Here is a 22,300-nt window from a genome sequence, read left to right on the forward strand (position 1 = left end):
AATATAATGGTATACAGGTTAAACCCCTGTTCATTTATCTTTGTACCCGTATCCCATCTCAAAAATTATTTACGCCACAGTTTCTCATCTACGTATATGGCATATGCTATACAGCTTTCGTCAGTTAGAAACCCAGGTTCACGTCGCGCAGACATCATCCGGGACAGTCTTTTTTATTCGTTGGTACAACTGTATTACGTTTTGTAGTGAAAACAGTTTTTTTGAGTACGAATACGTGTATCCTCGAAAGAAGAATTGTATGTTACGTGCCTGTATGTAGATACAATTAAAAACATCGAACATTTTTAGCTAGGCTAACGTACGTTATCAGATTCAAGTTATTACAATTCTCAATCCTCGGCTTTCTCTACGCAAAGTCTTCTTGGGTAATGTTATGTCATTCTCAGTCTGTCTCATTTGCTAGTCTCGCATTGACCGAGCGTCTAGTATCTAGAAAAGATCGGACAAGGTCATCCTAAACATAATTTCTGTTTCTGTCTATACCGTAACGCAACAAGCCCAGGCTAAAGGTAGACGGAATCAGCCAGGCGTCTTCTAACAACAGTTTATGCTCTGTCGTCCGGGCCGACAACTTCTCCTGAGAAAGTAGACAGCCCCCTAAACGTTGAAATATCGTGGATCACAACGAATAGATCTTGAAAATTGTCGTCAGTTGAATTGTAATTTTATTATTATTATTATATTTATTTGCTTTTAATAAAATATTCAGGAACTTTTTTTTTCATTTTTTTTTTTCATAATTTCACAAATAACAGAAGCTAATATAATAAGTCAAGGATAATCAAGCCCTCTGAAGATTTTGTCAGTGATCATATTGTAAAAAGATATAATTTCTGGAAAACAATGAAGTTAAGTATATGTTTTAATTATACCTAGGGTTTTTGAAGTGAAGAGACCGTTCTAGTTTTCTATTTTGCATACGGATCCGAACCACTTGACTTGAATGTACATGTCTTTTCTACAAATATTTTAGATGAATCAGAAAATTCACCGGGGTATTACCTAAAACCATTGATGTCATATGTGCCAATCCCCTTATTAACGAGATCTGTACTTTTGTCACTGGCATGAAGCACTATCATTGATTATTTTGTTTGTTAATATTTTATTACAGGCCACGTAAGTGCTCGAACTTATTGAAATCTTTAAACAAATGCATGCTAGCTTCCTAGTTCGTGGATGTATAAACTCTTGGGCCTTCACCTGTCTATAAATCGTAATGGCCATCATGGCTGGCTTTTTATTAATCGTATTGAAGAATCAAACTACAAAAATAATGCACTAAATTGATACTGCTTTCTTCCACCTTCTTATCTATCCAATATACAGACGCACGAGAAGGACGGCTTTGATGATGTCGCACCGTCAGCTTTGATTTCCTTTTTAGTTCACACGTATGTCGCAACGCAGTTACCGCTATACGGATCCGTTTACTTTGACGCTAGCGCCGTTGACCAGCTGCCGGCTGACCCTCTCACAGAAAACAAGCGGAGCTGCTTATCTTCTCGTTTAAGTTTACTCCAAGCCTTGGTCTAGTTCCAGGACTAGAACCAGGCATCGTGTGCGCCGCCTTAAGAGGGATGCCAGTATGAGATTAGTGGCTGTGCCAGGTGGTAAAAACCGACGCGCCAGATTTCAACGAACCACGGCCGAAGAGAGACTGCAAAATGATAAGGTTTTACCCAGCTAGGATAGTCTCTACTATACGAAGTATGATGAGCATCTCGGCTTCTTTGTTCAGTCGACGTCGTCTCGGTGACTGTAGGTCTTAACGACAGTTGATTGTCTTAGGGTCGTGCTGCCATGTTGCGACAGCGTTATTCCTTCATAGACCCGCATTGCGGTTTCACATTTTCGTCTGCTAGAAGTGTCGGCTGAACATTTGAATAAGACCTCACCTAATTGTAAGCAGCAAATTTTCCCTCCAGTTAAAATTCACACCGCAGTAATTCATATAGAGCAAAAATGGCATGTTTTCACGTGGTTCCGTTAGCGAGGGTACGCCGTCGACATGGTGGCCGGGCGAACGCGTTCCAAATACGCGAGCAAAAAAGACTAAAACCCATTGTCGGAACTAACCCTATCGTGCATGTTGTTGCCCTTCGCTACGTTACGCAGAGGTATCGGAATCATAACTGCTACATTTTAATCACATCGAGATATAACGAAAGGATCGAATGTGTATCTCCTACGTTAAATTTAATTAAAAAGAAAGCGCACATAAGACGATTTATATCTTTCGAAAAGCTAAACACAAATGATATAACACAAAGTGCCAAACGAACCCTTGACCTTCTAAAATGAACTGAGATTTATCTTGAAAAAGTTGGATCCATAACCAGCGATTTCAACTAGGTGTATTCAAATAGCAATGTTTGACAAAAATGAAACAATTACCTTTGTACAGGTAGTACTTGAGATAAGAAGTATTCGACTTAAAAAAGACTTCAGTGTTAATAAGTGCTAACTCCTCTGCCATTTAAAGCCAATAAGCTCGAAATAGAGGGATTATTTGAATCACTATCGTACCTCAATAACCCATAACCATTTCACTAGAGGCAACCGTTCATGCACAATGTATAGGTTCGTGTCAACAGTGGGTTCGAGAAAGGCAAACATCTATCTTTCGCCGATAAAAATTTTCGAAAACGAAAAAACACCGAAAACGTGATAGTAATTTTTGTACTATTGAAATTTAGGGGGACCTATGCCAAAATAGACATAAGAGGATGCTGTTGTTCAGAGCCTGTACTTACATACTGTACATTTGCGTACATTGCAGAGATATAGTGTCAACGAAGCGATAGGTTCATATCGGCCTGTTTTAGCTACTGGAAATATGGACTGAAATAATGGAAAGTGCACGCACAGTTAGCTTCCTGTTTTGTTTTTTTGCTATGATTCGATACTTCTCGATCTAAATCTGGGGAACTTACTGGACCCTCTAAAAACTATGAAAGCAAAAAGGCATAAACAATCACTATGTTTAGATTATATGATACGGGCAAGACGACATTATTAATAACATTTCGAGAGCGGCTATAAAAGTTACTTTAGTATTATGTTAGATTAGTCGAAAAGAAATCTAGGCTAACTTGAAACATTCTTTATTATTATCATCATCATCATATATACTATTAATAATTTAATCTATCGATAACTAGAGAAGGTGGTAATCCATTGGTCAGGGGTCTAGAGAATATGGTCGACGCAAAACCTCTCGTTCACGTCCTTACAGGCGACAGCTAGCCAATGATATATTTGCATAGAATCAAGCAAACATTGAAAAATACAAATAACTAAAATAATTGATTCGCAGGAACTTTGAGATACTTGAATCTTAAAACTGAAGTGTAGGAACGTTCATAGGATATTGTACGGAGGAAAATATGCAGGTTGCATCGTACCTTTGCCTTATACCTATGTAGATCTGTACAGTTTAGTATCATATCTTACCGATTAAATCCGTAAGATGATCAATACGTGTTATTATACATAAGTTTCACTCGTATAGTTGTACTGTAAAAACGAGTTGCTATCTGTTGGCGGGCTCTATTCAAATTTAGGCTGTCATCCTGCCTGCTTCAATACCGACTACCCTTTTACTGTCAGGCTATGCAAGTTTATGTGCAAAAAGATCGCACAAAACGTTTGTCACAACCCGGTTCTACTCATCTAATAGTGTACGTAGAGTATAGTCGTATTTTCTTATTGTTTGGCTAAACTATTAACAAACAAACACTATAAGATTCAGTATGGGCCCCTTCCGTTGGGAATACGCTCCAGAATAATACGGTTTATTTAACAGAAAGTTTAACAAAATGCTATAGTATATGCGTTCATGCGATTATATGGTATTTACAAATAAGATTAACAAACTACTGTTTATGTGCAGCGCTTCGAAAACGTAATCTTACTGTAAACTGATGTTTTCGCACATGGCCATTCTTAGGGTAACAGCTTTCGACAGACAGCAGAGGGAGTAGTACAACATTGCGATCATAGCAAAAGTGTGAATTTCTGCAAGCGTCTCCCTTAGGCCTAATAACGATGCGTTTGAATAGATAATGCTCCAGTGTCAATTCAACAATGTTGTAGTTACTGAACGTAATCTATCGTTTATGCGGCCTACACTTTCAACGTGCGGTACGTAACCACAGGTTCACTAACGACCGTCCCGGCAACTGCTGTTATTCTTGCTCCAGTAAGGCAATCAAGTCCTCTTTTCATGTCCCCAAAAACAACTGTCTACTTCCTGGTCCGACGGACGCATCTCGTCAGCTCAATAGTGTTCTACACTGCTGTGGGCTTCATATACATAACAACCAAGCCGGTCATTACGCGGTGCGTTGTGACACATATGATGAGACAAAATATATCGTGTTTGGGTAAGATCCAGAATGTAGAAACTGGACAGCCGTGATGATAAGAGCAGTTCTAATCTGCTGTGAGCATTTCTACAGTTATGATACCCATTTGCGTAGATGGAGCACCAAATCGCACAATTTATTCACGGTGTAGACGTGTTCAATGGTGTGCGGCGCTGTGCGTCATCGTATTGTTGGCGGTATTCGTTTCTGCTTCTCGGTGTTGTCCCACTGAAAACCATTTTTTCGCCAAAGGGTTTCGTATCCGTCTCCCAGTCAACGGCACGCGGTGAAGACCGATGTCTGATCTAGCTTCGGTTTGGTCTCTGCCCTGAATTAGTACTCAATGGGGGCATAATACGTTATGAAAACCGTAGGCAAACACTTTTCAAGCGGGTTCGTTGATAAATTAAATTGGAAGTGTGGATTTGGTCATTGTTGAGTGATTGGCTGCAACATCTATCACCCTACAATACAATTCAAAAAGCACTTTGTTGACAAGTACGAAAATCCTTAGTCGCTCGTGTGCTTCAAATCAATGGCAGATTATGTGTTGTGTATGTATGTGCATTCATGGATACGTAGAATGAGCGATCTTCCTTTGCCATATGAGTTCTTTGCTCCCCAGGCAGTATATTTTCGCTGCTTTCGACCTAAACCAAGCGCAGCTCCCCTTATGTCTCTGATGAACGTGCGATCGAGGCCGCTGCTCAACGATCGCCAAATCGTCGATTCTTTGATCGTTATGGAAGCGGTTCCACTTTGTCATCGCAGTTTACGGTAACTCCATTGTAGAAGCCTAGATCAATTGGGTTTGGACTCGAGCGACCCGGGTGATTATGACCACGCCCTCATGCTCTCCGAGACTTCCCGCGGCTTGGAGCTGGTTGACGGTCAGAACGGTGGCTGCACTGGTAAGTTTTCGCCGGCGAGCAGATGGTCGGGGCGAAGCCTAAACAATGGACCTTTAGAGCATACCTCTACATGGAAGATAATGCATGCTCACTTGCAAGCGTATCGGAAAGGTTTCTTGAAGCACATTTTCCGAACTGCCGGAGACGTCGACGTGCGAGCCATACGTAAAGGGCAACCATAGGATCTGTGTGACATAGGCACGGCGGTAGCCAGATAAAGGAAGTGGACATTGCGTTGGCAGTACTTCTAAAATGTTTACCGTTGCAGGTCTGAGCACACGATTCTTCCAAGCATTTTTCGAATAGTCGAACGGTGTATATCGGTACAAGAATGATATTCAGATGAGATGCAGTAAGCGGTGAATATTAACAATGTGTATGTTTGGAACAGCGAGTATTTTGCTGGTCTTCGGACTTTGGCTAGCATTTCCCATATTCATCTGAAGCCAACATCCCTTGTAGTGCACAGAGGACAAATTGTTTTGCACTATTCTAAAATTCTTTGGCATCGTTGGTCATGCAGTTAAAACTTGTATCTAAACAATTCGAATCTAGCTGATCGCCTTGTTCATAGCTAAATAAAATAACGGCTCGTTGCCAAAAAACAGTCATAACACAAGATACAATTAACGATACAATCAAGTAACCCCACTTTTTCCAAAAGATGAAAAAGCTCAGTTACATTCACGCGTACATTGTACCGTACGTGATAACGTACTGTCTGTTAAACTTAAGGATACGTGGTGGCCTAGGTTCAAATCCAAGCGTAAACAGGCATTCTTTTATGCTGGCAAAAGTCAGCCGTTTAAGGTGATGCCTAACGGCGTGAATACAGAATATAAAACGCAAAAAAACGTGTAATTAGCGTCTCTACGAACACTGGTCGTATTTCTTTTTTTTTTTTTTTGCCAAAGGAGAGTTTTGCTCATGTGTAGATTATGTGTTTTCGGTAGCATCACTTAACACAGAGTTTTTCCAATATCATTATTTCGAGAGTAAGAAGTACCAATGGCAATGAAAGAAATACGGCTTTTTTCTTATTGCAGTCCTCTCTATGCAAAACTCTATAATATATTATGGGTTATTTAGTTCATATAATAATCGAATTCGTAAATATGAATATCATGCTATGCCACTAACTAGGCTGTTCGGGGTTTTGGTAAATCACGTGTAATTAATTATCTCTTTTATTATACTGATTACTTCTTGAGGACATCTACGTATAGCATAAATGTTTGGACTATATCATTTACTTACGACAGACATAGGACATGTAGGCTGTTGGTTTCAGACGCAGTCTGCTAAAAAGCAACAGATGGCGCTCGAGTCATCTATATATATTTTCGAAATTAAGCTCATTCAATTTCGATCAAGAAGAGCCTTTCAGTATATTTCTATAATTGTGAATAAAAGAAAAACGGTCCGATGACAGCTTCGACCCAGAATTGATCCGAAAATATTGTACGATCACTTCATCTTCGTAGAATCATGAATAGTATACGAATCAAACGAGAAGGCTATTTACGATATAAAATGTTGCAACTTCTCTTCAGTCACGACATCAAACGTACGACACTTTGTGTATAAAGCTTGCATTATTGTCGTAAGGAAGTAAGGCCTCCAAACAACAATTCTAGCAACAAAGTTTGATAAGTTCAGCATTCGATAACTTCGACTTGGATAAAACGGAATTTTTCTATCATCTTTTAGTGCACCATCTTGCCAGCAGAAACATTCGAATAGAGACGAATTGATGGGTTTCAATGTCTACCCTTTTTCCTGGCTGTTCACGCAGGCGACGTTCTTTATTATCTGTCATAAACCAATGCTCATTATAGGCTAAATAAAGTTGTTCTTAAATTTTAATCATCTTCAACATACCTATCCCTTACGATGGATGAAATCTTCTTTAGAAACTACGTATCTAAGGTATCATGTAGTCCCTAGTAGCGCCTAGATAGTTCAATTTTCAGGTTAAGGTGTTGACTTTTCGAGTGCTAGGTGATACGAACGTCAATTCTTTTTTGGCCAGCTACATTTCAGGTCTAAGCCAAGGTCCTTCGATACTAAGCAGTCCAATTAGATATAAGGGCACCATCTATTTGGAAACCAAACATGAAGACATTTTTCGCACTGCTGCAGTCTTCTTTAGGGTCAATTGTAACTGACCTGGGTACACTTCCCCGCAATCCCAGCATAGCTTGACTAGCAGCCTAAGCACAATGTGTTCAGCGTCCTGAGCCAGCCGTCTGAATTGTCTAAGAACAAGCTAGAGATCTTTATTTATTTATTATATATTGCACCCCAAGGGTAATAATATCGGCTTCTTGCTGTTATACATAAAACTAGCGATCTTGTTAAATCTATTGAAGTCTCAAATATTACCCAACTAATATCTAGTCGTTTAATGATGAAATTCGTGTCTATGCTACTACCCGCACATGGGCTACGTGAATAAATATTCCCTAGCTGGAGCAAAGCCGACTTAATCCGAAAAATTCAGTTTGTAAACGGAAATGTTCAGGTTCCTCAGTATGAGCGGCACCTCAAGTACACATTTGCCTAAGCAGAATGTGTAGTCACATGTTCGCTAAAGTGAGTACACCGGAGTATCCCCGTTCGGTATTTATAGTAGGTGATGGCGGATGCCTTCGAGAGGTAACGAGCAAACATGTGATATATCGAAATCCTTTGACACCACTAAAACTATACAGTAAACGCTAAGTAAACACGCCTGTAAATATGAAATGTTATAGGAGTCTGCGAGATGCCGCCAAGCCCTTAGAACCAGCACCGGCAGACGGATGGCGACGAAGCATCATTCTCGTCGCTGTTGTTGACTAAAGATCGACTCGAACACTGATCTCTTAGAACTGTTCTCTAAGAGTCTCTAGAAGTCTTTATGCCGAGTCTCGTTTATTTCTACAGTAACAGTATTTAACAGTCTAATTGTCCTTTTTTACACAACCAACGTAGGCAACATATTAATCTTTGGCCAAGGATAAATACCGCAGGTGCAGTCACCATAGCTATCACTGAGTAACCTCTTACATGCTAACTAGACCTTCTACACCTTCATTGAGGTGTGGAAGATAACCCATTTCTCGCTTCCACATGGCTAGGGTTTACGACGAACTTTTTCAATGGACGGAAATCCCAAATACCAAATCATATTTAGCTGGTTTGCATCCGAAATCCATAATTGCTTGGATAATTCTAAGATCATTCGTGTCTATATGAATTCTCGCACATGAACCCGTAGAGCAATCGCCAAACGTAAGGCAAAGAACCGTGATTCAAGAAAAATTCGTTTTAAAACTTTCACCGAACTTTAAAAATAATTTAATTTTTTTTGTACAAAAGTTTCTTCCCTTTCTAGTTGGTGACCCAAGCCGTTATTTCGGCTGTTACGATGAAAGGTACCGTACCAGAGCACGATAACACAATGGCAACCCTCTGTGAAACAAAATGTGTGTAAGACCTCATTTAATACATATCGACGAAGAAACGGCAATCAATCGTTAATTATCTCGCCGCGAAGCCAACCGTTGAATGTATAAGCAAAGTTTGCGCACTACCGCATATATGACCTCCTTAGTCGATCTAACCTCGATGGATTAAAAGGTCCGTTTTGGAGTAATGGTAACCGTTATCGGCATTAGCGTTCTAATATCATTGAAATATTTCCTTTGTTGCCGAAATCCTGATAGCTTCAATGTTTGTGGCAGGGCTGATAGGAGAATAGGAACCAAGATTTGGTGCTATTTTTAAGCCACCCGCGATTATTTAAAATAACTGTTGCTACGCGAGATTAATAGCCTATTGCTTTTTTGGAAAATATCAGTGAAAGGCATCCATGCCATTGAATTACACGGATCCGAGATGGGGTTATACGGACCGTCGAGTATTTTTTGCTAAGACATCAGCTAAAACAATTCGAATCTATAGACATCGCTATAACAATTTTTAGCTCAACAGTAGTTGAATAGATATTACTTCTTAGCTTATGTAAGGAAAAGACATGCTAATAGCCAGATAAACAGCATACATATTTAGACTACGTAAGTTTCTTGAATTAATTTGGTTCGACAGCTGAGGCGAACGAACTTGCATTGTCCAGAGACCAGAATAGCAAAAAAACTCGTGAGCTTTGCTTTTTGTGTCCTGCGATCAAATGGCAACTGGTAACTAAGCTTACCGCAGCAAATATACCATACAAGGTACCTGCAAGGTTAGTGACCCTGGATGGCTCTACGGCCTCTAGTAGTTATCAGCCTATGCGCTACTGAAGGAAGAAGGCGATCTTCGATAAATACGTCTTTATTCAGATGCTCGTTTTGTAATCTATTTCGACAGGTTCGTAAAACTGTTAACACCCAATCGGTCATTGCGGCGGCGTGTCGCTGAGTGTCGCACGAAGTAGTGGAAGACAATGTAAAAACATATATTTCCTTATGCTATTCAGTTTATAGGGAATCAACAACTTCAATTAATTGATCATCCGGGCCTCAGCTTATAGGGTATTCAAGCTGCTAATTTTTTTTTTTTTTTCATAAAACCCATAGGTCCGACATGTCGATTGTTCGCAGCTTATCTCCTCGACCAACCGACAAGTTGTTTACCCTCTGAAATTCTCATCGGCTTCGCGTGTCGGACCAAGAGGGGGCGCGAGCTGCATAGCTCAGGCTCCAAAAATTTATCTTTGAATTTAGTGAACAGCCTTCATACAGTTCCTTTAGTTATGCAATCCTCGCTGTATTCAGCACAGTATCTCCGTCTTGGTAGAATTATGATTCGGGTAAAAGGAGGGAGAGTAAGTGTTGAAGATAGACTATAGAAGTAAATTATAAAAGTAAGCTATAATGGGCTTAGAAGGGATATAATAAATAGACAAAAAAAAATCGAGTATTTGACGCATATATTCTATCCTGACGCATTATGTCATATTTGTAGTTGCATAATCTGCGTCAAGTCTAGCTCTCTTAATACTATAAGTTCATCTCACTCTTTACGTATCTCTAATACCTTTGTTGTGGTCGTTGAGTCACCCTTCCAGCCACCTATGGTGTTGTATATGAGGTCTACAAATTTTTGTATGCCTTCTTTCCGCATTGCTAATATAATTTTGCTCTTTAAGTCGCAACCTCGGATTCTTTAGACTTTCATTTGGTTTTTCCTGCCTTTCTGGTTTTTTCAAGTGCCGGGCATGTGTCCATAAGGTGTGAGCTGGGTGGTTATTTGCCCCCTAGATAACAATGGAAACAAGTTTTCAACGGGGCAATGTTGATTTTAAGAATGTAGCTTTGAAAGTTGCCGTGTCTATGACTGGGGTAAGGAAGCGATTGGTTTTCGCTTCGCGAGCGGTCCGGCCGTTTCTTGATATTCGGGACTAGGTCTCTGATGAGTGATCTAGGGTTGCCTCTTGATATGGCCGTCCATTTTCGTTCCCACTTATCTGTAGTAATATCCGTTTATGCTTGTTTTGTTTCCGCCAGCCTGACGCCTCTGTTCCACAGGCGTTTTTATTTCAGATCCCAGGGTGGTATCTTAGCTAGAACTAGCGTTGCAGAGGCGCTAACCATACGACATGTGTGTGTAATCCAGAGCGTAACCATTTTCTGGGTCTTGCAAAGTGGCTATCTCTTCCTTTTCGTGTTAGATGGTTCCTTCATCCACCTCGAAGTTCCAAACAAGGCGACTGATTCCGTAACCGATATCAACAGCCTGCTGCAGTCGGTACATCTTGGTTCATGTATGCTTTGGAGAGTTGTAGCCCTTTTAATATTTAAACTACTATTAAATATTTGTCCAAATAAACTCCCTAGTATCCTGTACGATTTACTGTCCTGGCCTGTTGATAATTTAGATAAGATTGATTGGCCGTACTTTTTTCTCTAGATTGAGTGAGATCTCCTCACTTTTCTTTGGGGCCTTTCTTTGCTTTCCTTGAGAACTCTGCACTAGGTTCACAGCTACCACCGGGAACTTGCTGAAGAGAATTCTGACCGCTTCGCGCGGTATGCCGCTTGAACTTGGAGCCTTTCCCGATTCGGTGCGATGGGTGTCTCTCCTGAATCAGATCTTGCCTCTTCAAATGCCGCTCAGCGAATAGCTTAGGCGGAATGTGAATTTTTTACTCCTTGAGAATTTCAACCGTGCGGGCGCTTATCATTTTGCTTCTGATGATTTTGTTTGGGCGGTTCCATGGGTATTTGTTAAGCTCTTCGAGTGGCTCTCTCCATCATTTTTTCTTACTGTTCGCGATGAAACGTCTCAGGATGGCTCGCCAACCTGGACTTCATTAATTATACTTCCTCTGACTCTTAAAAGTCCTGCGAATCTGTAGAAATGCTCTTTTAGTGTCAGCGATGCCTGTATTGCATCAGTATATTGGCTTCACCGGTTTCTGGAATGTGTGGTAAAGATACAGGCCATTGGAAAGGCCTCATGAAGCGCTCTCTGGAGCTCTTCTCTAGTAATGTCCTGTGCCATAACTCTTTGTGACACTCTCTTCAAGGCTTTCGGGTTTTTAGTCAGTCTATTTTTGTCATATATATATATACTACACAAAACGTTGTAATACCATATTACTTAGTATTGTAACCTTTACAAACCAAAAGATGCTCTCAGTCTGCCTTGGAAAATGCAACCGTAAAACTAGTCTAACTGTGGTAGAGATATACTTCTAATCAATCAACAAACGTTCCATAAGATGCGAGCAAAAGTATCCTGTTGTCCGAAATTATACTTCCATTTGAAATTTAATAGAAAAAAATTCAGCATTTTAAATTGAAGCAAATTTCCAACCCGAGTGTATCCTAATAACGCTGAAAGTTTGATAATATTAACTTAAACAACACTTTGGTAGAGGAAAAGAGAACAGCTCATATAGCCCTTATTCTTTTACATCTGGTAATAAATGTCCCATTGAAGACGATAGTCAAGCATACACCTTGTGCCAAGTCCTAAGCATGAGTAGGCTGAAATATAAAATATTGCTGTTTCACACTAAGACACCCACAGTAGAGCCCTAAGAGCCGTCGAAGTAGGCTAGTTTCAGCTGTCGTCCCTCAACCATTTGCAAAAGACAGCAGACATGTGAGTAGGTTTCGGAAGGCTTCTCATAGAACTCGAAGAGAGCTAGTTGACTTTGGATACTTCATAAGTTTGGTCAACGATTCTAAAAGTGCGTTCAGTTAATGCTGAATTTAGTGAGGTTCTCGTCAATACACGAAGCACGTAAGTCGTTTAATAGCTGCGAACTGATCGACTGATGTTTCACAGCCACAAAGTAAAGTAAACAAACACTTCCTCGGTCTTGTTTTTCTTTCCTATTGCCGCTTTTCTCTACATCATAATTAGACCTATATGTAACACTATTATATTTTTTAAACGAGTCTTTATTTAAGACTTTTTTTAAATATTGCACCATATCTAAAAAAAAACGTGTTTTCCTCGTTTAGATTATACGTTTGCGGGACTTGAAGCAGCGACCTTTTCGAAAGTAGAAGCTTGGTTATGTAAGCTACCGTGTCGATCAAATGGAGTAGTTAATATAAAAAGTTTATAAAAATAAACCTTGTTAATGAAAATTAGATTGTGGATTGCAAAGGTTTCAACATATCATATATTTCACTATTCTTTAAACTTAAAAGCAGATAACAATTTTCCATTGGTCTATTTATCAAAATTATTTAGAAAGTTTGAAGGAACTATTGAAATAATTTAACTTTCAGTATTATTACTGGCTCTGCGCTTTACAATTTAATTATCACTAATGAAGATTATAAGACCTTTTTATTTAATATATTGTTCTCGTAATAAGCATTCTTGAATGAAGCAAACATCCAGCGCACTGGCCATAATAGGTAATGTTAAAATATAGCACGCCTTTGTCGTCCAACTATCATAACTTTTCCTTGTCCCAAATGCCTAAAAAATGATCCAATCGTAGATGATAAATTGTTTTTGTTTTTGTCTAATATATATCGTGATAATTTGCACGATAAATTAAATATATCACAAAATTCTCTTGGTTACTCCACTTGTGGATCGGTGCTTTTCTTTTTTATAGGTTCAATCATAGTTTACTGTACACTTAACAGAATTTTATTTCAAGTTTTGAAACCGAATACGAATATTTCAAGCAAAAAAATGCATTTTCAACACGGATCCTATGTGACCCTTTGCCTGGGCCAAAAAGCTGCCCGGAAAAATCTGCGCCATGTATAGTAAGGATTTCACAGGGCTGCTCGAAAATGGTTCGCCTAGTTCAGAGACCAGATATGAAGGATGATCTAGAGGATTTACCTGACCCCGATGAGCTATCCGAAATCGTTGAGGGCCTCAGATGGCAAACAACTTGCGAGCTGGCCCATATGCTAGGCCGTAAACGCTCAACTATTGTCAAGCATGCTGAACCCATGAAATTTTACTCAAAATTACATTAGTTTAATAAACGGCTGACGAAAACACGTTTTTCATTGTCCCTCAACACTACTCGATACAGAGCGACCCGCAGCCAGAAGGTAAATTGTTATACAAAGTTGTTGTAGCTTTGGCGGTCTACACCAATATAGAGCAAAAAAAAGAGAGGAAAGCGTTGCGAGATGAGCCTAAGCCTAGAGTTAGGCGGTATCACTGTCCTAAAAAAACCCTAAATTGCCTTTGATAGGACTGTAAAGTTTTTGTATACGACCAAAGAAATACTAAAGGAAGTTGCGTGAACTTCGTAGCACCAGACCTGAAATATGCCGGGCGAGACGGAATATTCACGTTGGTTGAACGATGAGAAAACGTCGTCGAGGGTGAAGTAGTATATACTTGTGTGCTTTTACGCTGTCCAGCCGTTTTAGCTACGTGGCGGATGTACAGCATTGTCTAACTTGTCGATATATAAAATTATGTAGCAGCGAAGTATACACATGCAAACTACGCGTGGAACACCATACATTTTCTTCAAAAGTTATCCGAAGCGATCGATGCCTTCCTAGTGTGACACAAGGCTTATCATGACGTAGCTAATCGCTTTTCCACGCTGTCATTCACGTCCGACTATACATTGCTATAAACACAATGGTGACGACGCAAGTTATCATTCTGGAGGATGTAATCTTTAGTTACAAGTAACCAATAGGGTTCGCTTGCTACCCGCGTAGTAATGTTTCGATTTCTCCAAAAAGGTCGAAAACAAGCAAGAGGACTAAGGAAGCCTGCCGTAGCGATTCTCAAAGAGCTTACCTTCCTCCCCGGCGTCTCTGAGCATGTATATAATTGGAATAACGGAAATGTGCGAACTCTAATGACACCGATAATGAGTGATAATCATTGATGCGTGGGTGGGCAAGAGGTGTCGCACCCGCTCACTTAATGATACGCTCATCGGTAGTAAGTCATAGAATCGAACGTGCGTTCAACGGTGAGCTGCGAATGAGTTAAAAGTCAGCGTGAGACCTCTGTTGATGCCGCTGCTGAGGGCTTATGAAGCGTTACGCGTCACGACAAGAAAAAAAGGGAAACCGTCTCGACCATTTTAGCCTTTAGGATACTGCTGCTACTGTTATTAATAATGGAACGCAGAAAAAAGATGAAAAAAAGAGGCAGGTTCTGTGACGATATGACAAATATGGGCAAAAGTTGATGAAGATTTTTGAATACAGCTCTTTATAAACTTCACTGTGTATGTATGTGTGCAATGCCTTAATCGTCTGCTAAAAAGACATTTTGTAGAGTTACTAGCGGATTAAAAACGTATCAGTGTAACAAACGGCGTGCGGACTCGTTTGTGATATTTTTGTCATACGTTGCCTGTGGCTTCTGACTCTGCGATAGTTCCGCTTCAAAACCGATACGAAACTTTTCTACCTCCTCGCAAAACTTCAGTGTCCTTCACACTAGACGAAATGTTTCATACAAAGATAGTGAGACTTTTCTTGAAAAGTTTGTTACAGCGACGCGATTTAAGTTTATAGCGTAAAAAATTACGTATCTAAATCATGTAAGCAACAATGGCATAAAGTAGTATTAATGAGTAACTGTTATACAGACAACGCGACGTGTCTCATAATCTTCTGACATAGTGCTTACAACATGTGATTGGCGTCCGCTACCGTTCGCGTATAACTGGCTTCTTGTTTTCACCGTTAGAAAGAATAACAACATTGCAAGAAGCTAGGGCTAATATGGTAACGCAGTGATGATGTGGCTATCTAAAATTTAACCTATTTGTTTTTAGATATTCTTTAGCTATTCGTCCTTTGCACAGGAAAGTGCTCATACTTTATGTGCGGTTGGGCCTCTTAGCTACGTTTCGTATTGCCGTTAGACATCTGTGTTACGGAAGAAGTCATATCAACAAAAACACACATAATTCAATAGTACATTATTGTTTTTGCGGGGTGTTTTTCCAAAGTACTACATTCGTATTAGCCTTATTGGCAAAAATATTTATCTATGAAGTTACATGCATTGCATGAAGTTACATCACACATTCACATCGTAAATAGTGGCGGGAATGAATTTATTATGATTATTATTGTGAATATGAGTCGATCATTGCCTCGTATTAAAAAAAAAAAAAATTCATAGAAATACTATGTGTCTCGGTTCTTAGGAGTTGCCGCAATGCTTTGCCAACGTTCCACGTCGCTCGATAAAATTCGGACGGATGTTTGTTACTCTAGTTGATGTACTAGCAGCCATTTAGACTTTTTATAAATTCGCATTAGGCTGATTTTCCCCATTCCGCATAGTTTCTGTTGTTGACTAATACAAGACCTTTGTTATTGTCAGCCCCATGTCGGTAGTAGTCAAAGTGCCTTATGTGAGTGCGTTCGTGTCGTATCGAAAATAAATTGAAGCATTATGACTACATATCATTCATGTTTCAGCTACTTACATAAACATCATCACTGCTATTATCTTCCGTCCAACTTAACTTAGCATATTCAAGCATCTTTCATTGCCTAAAAATGAGGCCAATTATCCCATTATTCGGCTGTATGATGGTCCATTAAAATAATTCTAAATCTAACTTAGTTGAAGCGTGTTGGCTGCAGAAACAGGCCGGATCGTTTTTGCCCGATGTGCGAGCAGATGCCCCGAACAAAGTTTTCTATCTTGCTTTTGGGGCTTAAAATGCCACTTTGTGAATAACGACCCATATCGTCATAAATGAAAAACCTCAAAAGCCTCGACCATTATTTAGTTGCACAAGGGCTCTCGGTGCTAAAATACGAAATATTTACAATTTTACATTGCCTACTATTCACTCTGTTAATCATTCCGTTTTTAAAAATGTATTTGCTCGTTAACCATCATTCCCAGATCGCGTAAATTCTTCCTTTCTCTGAGAAAGCCATCTAAAAAAAATACTATGATTACAACGACCGATTTTTAACAAATTCACAAAAGTTTTCTCACTTTTATTTACTAATCGATGACTGTCGGCTTTCAGCGGATATAAATCCTGAGTACAAAATTCGAGTTGATAATTGAATTAGTTGTTACGAGCGTGTATTGTCAGACTGATAACTATTTTGAGCTGGCATATTAATATGACGGTCGGTGTTCTTCCGCTGTTGCAGCATTTATAGTAACATTCTATTCCATTGCGCCGCAAATGTGCAATAAAATTTAGACCGTTTTTTCGGATCGAACAACGTAGAGCAAATTTCTCGACAACGAGGCCTTTATAGGACCGGACCGGTCCGGTCCGGTCGGCCTTCGGGCAAACAAATGAAGTCCTTTTGCGAATTCGCATTTTTCGAATCTTTCGCATAACAGGATTTCTACTTGGTGATTCAGGTTGTGGCTTTCAAAGAAAGCACCTGATGCTACTTAGAAGCTAAGTATTTTTGCGCTAAGTGAGCCGTTATTTATTCCTAATAATAGACAAATAAGCAAGAATTAGACTTTAACGGACTATTGTAGTTTGATATTTTTATTTACATCCCTGTTGGTTGCCTTCGCAGGCACCAAAGATTCCAAGTAAAGAGTCAATTTTTCATACTCTGTTCAGTGTCAATTTTTTTGATACAAACTTTGTCTGCCAGTGATTGGAAAATGTAAGCCTTCAACTCGAACTTTGGAAAATATCGGGGGCACAAAAACTTCCTACTCAGGTTGTTGCGGGACGGCTTTAACGGCCTTTGCCTTAAGGGCTATGGCATTGTGGTGAAAAAGAATCTTGTCTATCGGGTCTTTTCTGTTAGGTGTTTCGCGAACAGATACATATACATGTAGATCATCTTATTTTTCTCACGCATTTAGCCGCACATAGGGCTCCTGCGGTCCCATCAAGCGAAAATAAGCTTTCTTAAGGTGAAGATCTGTCCTAGCTTTGGACTTAGTCGTATCTCTTGAAGCTATCAGTCCTTCTCTTGATTTCGTATTGACATCGGTATGCTACTTCTCGCTACCGATAGGAATTCTGTGTAGTAAGCGGACTTTGTAATTGCGTTTTGCCTGCTTTCGGGCGGTATGTTCAAGGAAATGAAAGGCCATACTCTCTTGTGTCCTTCACTCAATTCATGGCTCGTCTAAGCTCCTAATTTTTCAGTAAGTTCAATAGATTCACAATGTGTTACGGTAACTAGATAATTGGAATTCATTCTCTCAGTCAGTTCACGAATTGTTTGCATGCCGCCTTTTTTCTCTTAAGAGGCCTTCATGGACCTGGGACGACCGATCAGGACAAATGCATCTACCAGTTTTAAATGCCGTGATTAAACTTCACAAATTACTTTTAAGCAGTCCTCTCAAACACAGAGCTCGCCCCGTACGACGAACGTACGTGTTGGCTTTCTTCAACAGTTTCTTGACCTCGGTAAAGGGGCAAAATAACTAGATGTTTATAAGGCACCTTTTCTTTCCAACGTGATCGGCCGCCTATGAAAACATTTACATTTTCTTAATATATTATCCATCGAGATTGTATATTTATTAGAAAAATCTTAAAAAAAATATCGATTTTGGGACAAAATATGAATTCGTTTCTAATGTGTTCCAACACAACTCATAAAGCCCCTACAAAATATTCTATGCCCGCAAAATATATCCACGTGCAACCAGAAACGACTGGATGCGGTGATAACGCATCACCAATTGTGAATTGCGACTTCCTCGTAGATAATGTGGGATTAGGTGGTTTCGTTTATCGGGCACACACGTCCGTTCTGACGAAATTTACCACAGGCGGGCAGACTTTGCTAGCATCAACGTGACTCATAATAAGAAATCAATTCGAACGAGGATTAAGTCCTATGATATACTCTAGACGAGACATCTCCGTCTACGCTATCATTGCTCGCCTGACAATAGATGTTCCCTTTCGTCTGGAATAGGGTATAGCTAATTTTTCGGGAAGGCGAGCACCGCAATTGATGAATAGATGCTGTTTCTGTCTGCCTAGCCATCATTCGCTTAGTTTAATCGCGCAATCTTCACGCTTTGTGCCGGCGTGCGTTGTTTCGTTCACCGTTGCCCCTTGGCTTCGAAAACTTTCGAGTCTAGACAAATCGTCTAACCGTGTAGAGACGCAAATTCGTGCAAGACTACGCTGGAAACCGCAGGTAGTCAGTGGGGGGCACCATAGTGTCAGCAGCGACTACTGAAATAGTGCACATCCGACATCAAACGATACGTTCGCTTCTTTCTGCCCGAAGATGGACGACTAGTATCTACTCGGTAAGCTGACTTCCGATGGAAACGTTGACAATGTCCGCAATGCTGAAGGAACGATAGACCTACAAGATCATCGAACGTTTCACTCTGTCGTTGAATAAACAGGTGATGCCAATGCTGATTAGCCAGCCGATCGATTTATTTAATCAGATTTAAAATCGATTATTATCAGATCTGCTTAATGCGAACAGAGTTAAGCAATAACGTTAAAGGAGACCGACATGAAGCGCGCCATTATCTCTTAGGTTATTTATCCCATGTCGATTCTAATCGTTTGAATAGCGTGTTAGTAAATAAATTTCAGCGATGATTTTTAAAGTAAACTAAACTCTAGTAAATATATGGCCGATATCTGTTTCCGCAGGACACGCAATGAAGAACGTACAGTTACGCAAACCAAATGAAGTACTTACGTTCAGATCAGTCTTGCTAGGTTGTCCATAGTGACGGGTATGCTTCCACCTGCTATTGCTCGAATGAAGGCGTAGGCCGACCAAGAGTAAAGATTTAAACTGTTTTTTTTTTTGTCCAGAATTTTACGCGGCAAAATTTCGCTTCCGCTGGGCCTTACCGCATGCAGCGTGTCTAGCCAGTACTTTATCTTGTGTACACCTATCGATGTCGCTTGATGCACGTTTACTATTAAAGGGTTATCTGAGAACGGATACCTTCTGAACAATGAATTAGTATAACTGCCGGGAATGTCGCTTATTACACATATTGAGCATTTCATTCGAGTATAGTTTTAAAGACAACTCATGAAGAAAAGCTCGAAAGCCTGTGCTGACAGTGTACGCTCGACGAAACACGTTTCAGAGTATTTAGTTTAAACTTAACTAGTGAAAATATACGGTATGCTCCAGCAGGTGGGTCTTAAATTAACACGGTACCTACGTCAACTGATCCCCAAAAATAGTCTCTAAGGCCTGATACCGTTAAGTAAGTGGACCTGTATGCTTGTGTTGAAGAGGCTACGCTTACTTTGAGATTACCGAAATAATTGGATTATACGAGTGCAGTATTTTTACATACGTGAAGCTCTATAGATTGTTGCTTCTCTATGTACGCAAAAGAGTATCAAGCAGTCGTGTCGGCTTTCGACATTGCTCCAATTGAAAAAAATCTTTCGGAGCTTTATATTGTTTACTTTATATAGTCCTGCGTATTTTGTACAAAGTTGGATAATCGATTGGCTACATTGTTTATACATATCTTATCAAGTTTGTTATCACAACTTTTACTTGATTAGATTTCAGGACAGGGTTGAATTCTTAATTAGTTAGCCCATCTCAGACCAAAATGTACAGTATTTGGATATTGTTGATGTCATTGGCAAGATAATGCCTTGAAGTAAATAAACGAACTTATAAAAGATTATAGATTAAACCTCGTTTTTCAACACTTAAGTTAAATTTAGTATATGCTATTTCGTGCAGTTTAAACGATTCGACTTATACCACGATTCATTCCACTTTGAAAAATGTTATCATCTTCATCAGCAATTATAGTTACATGTAGATGCAAGTAGATATTCGGACAATTTTGCACCTTAATATATATATACCATGGTTGTACAAGGGCATAACGAAATCACGAAACAATCGCTCAATAGCCACGAAGTTAACCGTTGGCAAAGTTTTGCTGAAGCTTAAATATCTAATCGTTTTTACAGTAATAATAATAATTTAAAAATATAGCGAAAACGAAAAGAATATCGATATGTTTAGTGTCAAATAGAAAAAATAAAACACTTACATTTTTAAAGTTATTCAATTATTATTACTAATTCAACTCGTACCCCACCCGGACTTTCTTCAACCAATACTACAGACCAGTACCGTATATAAGCAGCTTATTTTTTCCAATGAAACTTTCAAGATAGGTCCCGGGTACATTACGAGCAAGGACTGTATTGAAATAAGTATGGCGTCGGTGTAAACCGTGCGGTGAGCTCAGATTAGAATTAGGATCATTTGAAAAATTCACTCACTAACTATCGGCTGGGAATTCGGGACCTCACGATTATGAGTCTAGCAATTAAATGTACACATTTAATTAAATTGTAGGTATATTTGTAAAAGTTTTATCAGATTTATATGATGTTAGTATATTATTGATGCGGGGATGATGTAGCAACGTTGACTTCTGCCAGTCCAGCAGCTGTTTAATGATAGGTGTGCCTCGAGGATTGGGTAACCTGCAATGAATTTGTAGGTCAGAATAGAAACAAATTAGTGTCATCTTCGCTACTAACTGATTTTATCTTTTCATATAGTTACAGTAACTGCCTTACCTGAAAAAAACACGACATAAATTAGCGACACCGAATTAAACGTTTGTACGGCAGATTACTGTGAGCGTATACCTCTTGTGTACTATAAAAACACTCTTTTAGCAATTGTGAAAAATTTATATTGTAAATATAAAAATAAATAGCTGTAATTTAATTAGTTACTTACTTCACTCTCTTATTATAATACTATATTCGTAGCCATGAAATCTTTAAAGGGCTCTTTGAACCAGGTTCACATCCGAACCTCTAAACAAAAAAAAAAACCAGCCAAACACCTTAAAAAATCTTAGAATTAAGAACGAACTCAAAGAAAAATATAGATCAAAGAACAAAAAAAAATAATAATAAGGATCACTAGCAATTAATGACCATTAAATCGTTTCGCACTCACAAAGGATGAATATTTGTCTTTATTTCTGTTTTTTTTTTTGAGTAATAACAATAGCCCAACACCAACGCAAATCAAAACATTATACAATGTACATATTGAATATTACAGCAGGCTATAACCGCACATAGTATGACTCCTTTTCAGTATTTTTTAAAATATTGATCGATTTGTTTCTGCGAAACAATGTTTCCCCACATTGTTCCTGACGTCTGACACACCGCTGTGATTCATGTCATTGGACCCGCTAGCTTGCAGTACAAAACTCGCCACGTTTACGCACGGATTCGAACCGAAAGCACCATGTGCCCCACATATTATCATACGACAGCGCTCCCCACTGCGCCATCACCATGGCAGCATCCCATGGACGGCTTGCTTCTAGAAACATTAACTTCTTCATATATAACTTAAAATAGAGAATTATTTAATAAACTGGTAATTTGGTATAGATGCTTCGGAGTATGCTATTTCTCAAAAGCCGTGGCTTGATTTCGTATTATTTCTCGCTATCAAAAAAATATATTAAAATATTATATTACAAGGCGGAAGGCACAGATTGTGCAGTACGATAAGTTTTTTCAACTTTATAGCTGTAAGAGAAAAATATTCTCGTAAAATACCATCGGTAAAG

General features: G+C 39.3%; 1 long non-coding RNA gene across 2 annotated transcripts; it reads left to right on the forward strand.

The window, feature by feature from the left end:
* Nucleotides 1-18,538: 18,538 nt before the first annotated feature.
* On the forward strand, nt 18,539-22,117 carry LOC111264326 (uncharacterized). Of its 2 annotated transcripts, none has more exons than XR_002682813.2 (2): nt 18,539-19,090; nt 21,918-22,117. It is a non-coding gene; the product is annotated as an uncharacterized LOC111264326 (long non-coding RNA). The 2 variants fall into 2 exon arrangements; XR_002682812.2 differs by having other exon boundaries at nt 18,539-18,988.
* Nucleotides 22,118-22,300: the final 183 nt, after the last annotated feature.

Source organism: Varroa jacobsoni, unplaced genomic scaffold (genome assembly GCF_002532875.2).
Source record: "Varroa jacobsoni isolate VJ856 unplaced genomic scaffold, vjacob_1.0 scaffold_847, whole genome shotgun sequence".
NCBI classification, from domain to species: Eukaryota; Metazoa; Arthropoda; class Arachnida; order Mesostigmata; family Varroidae; genus Varroa; species Varroa jacobsoni.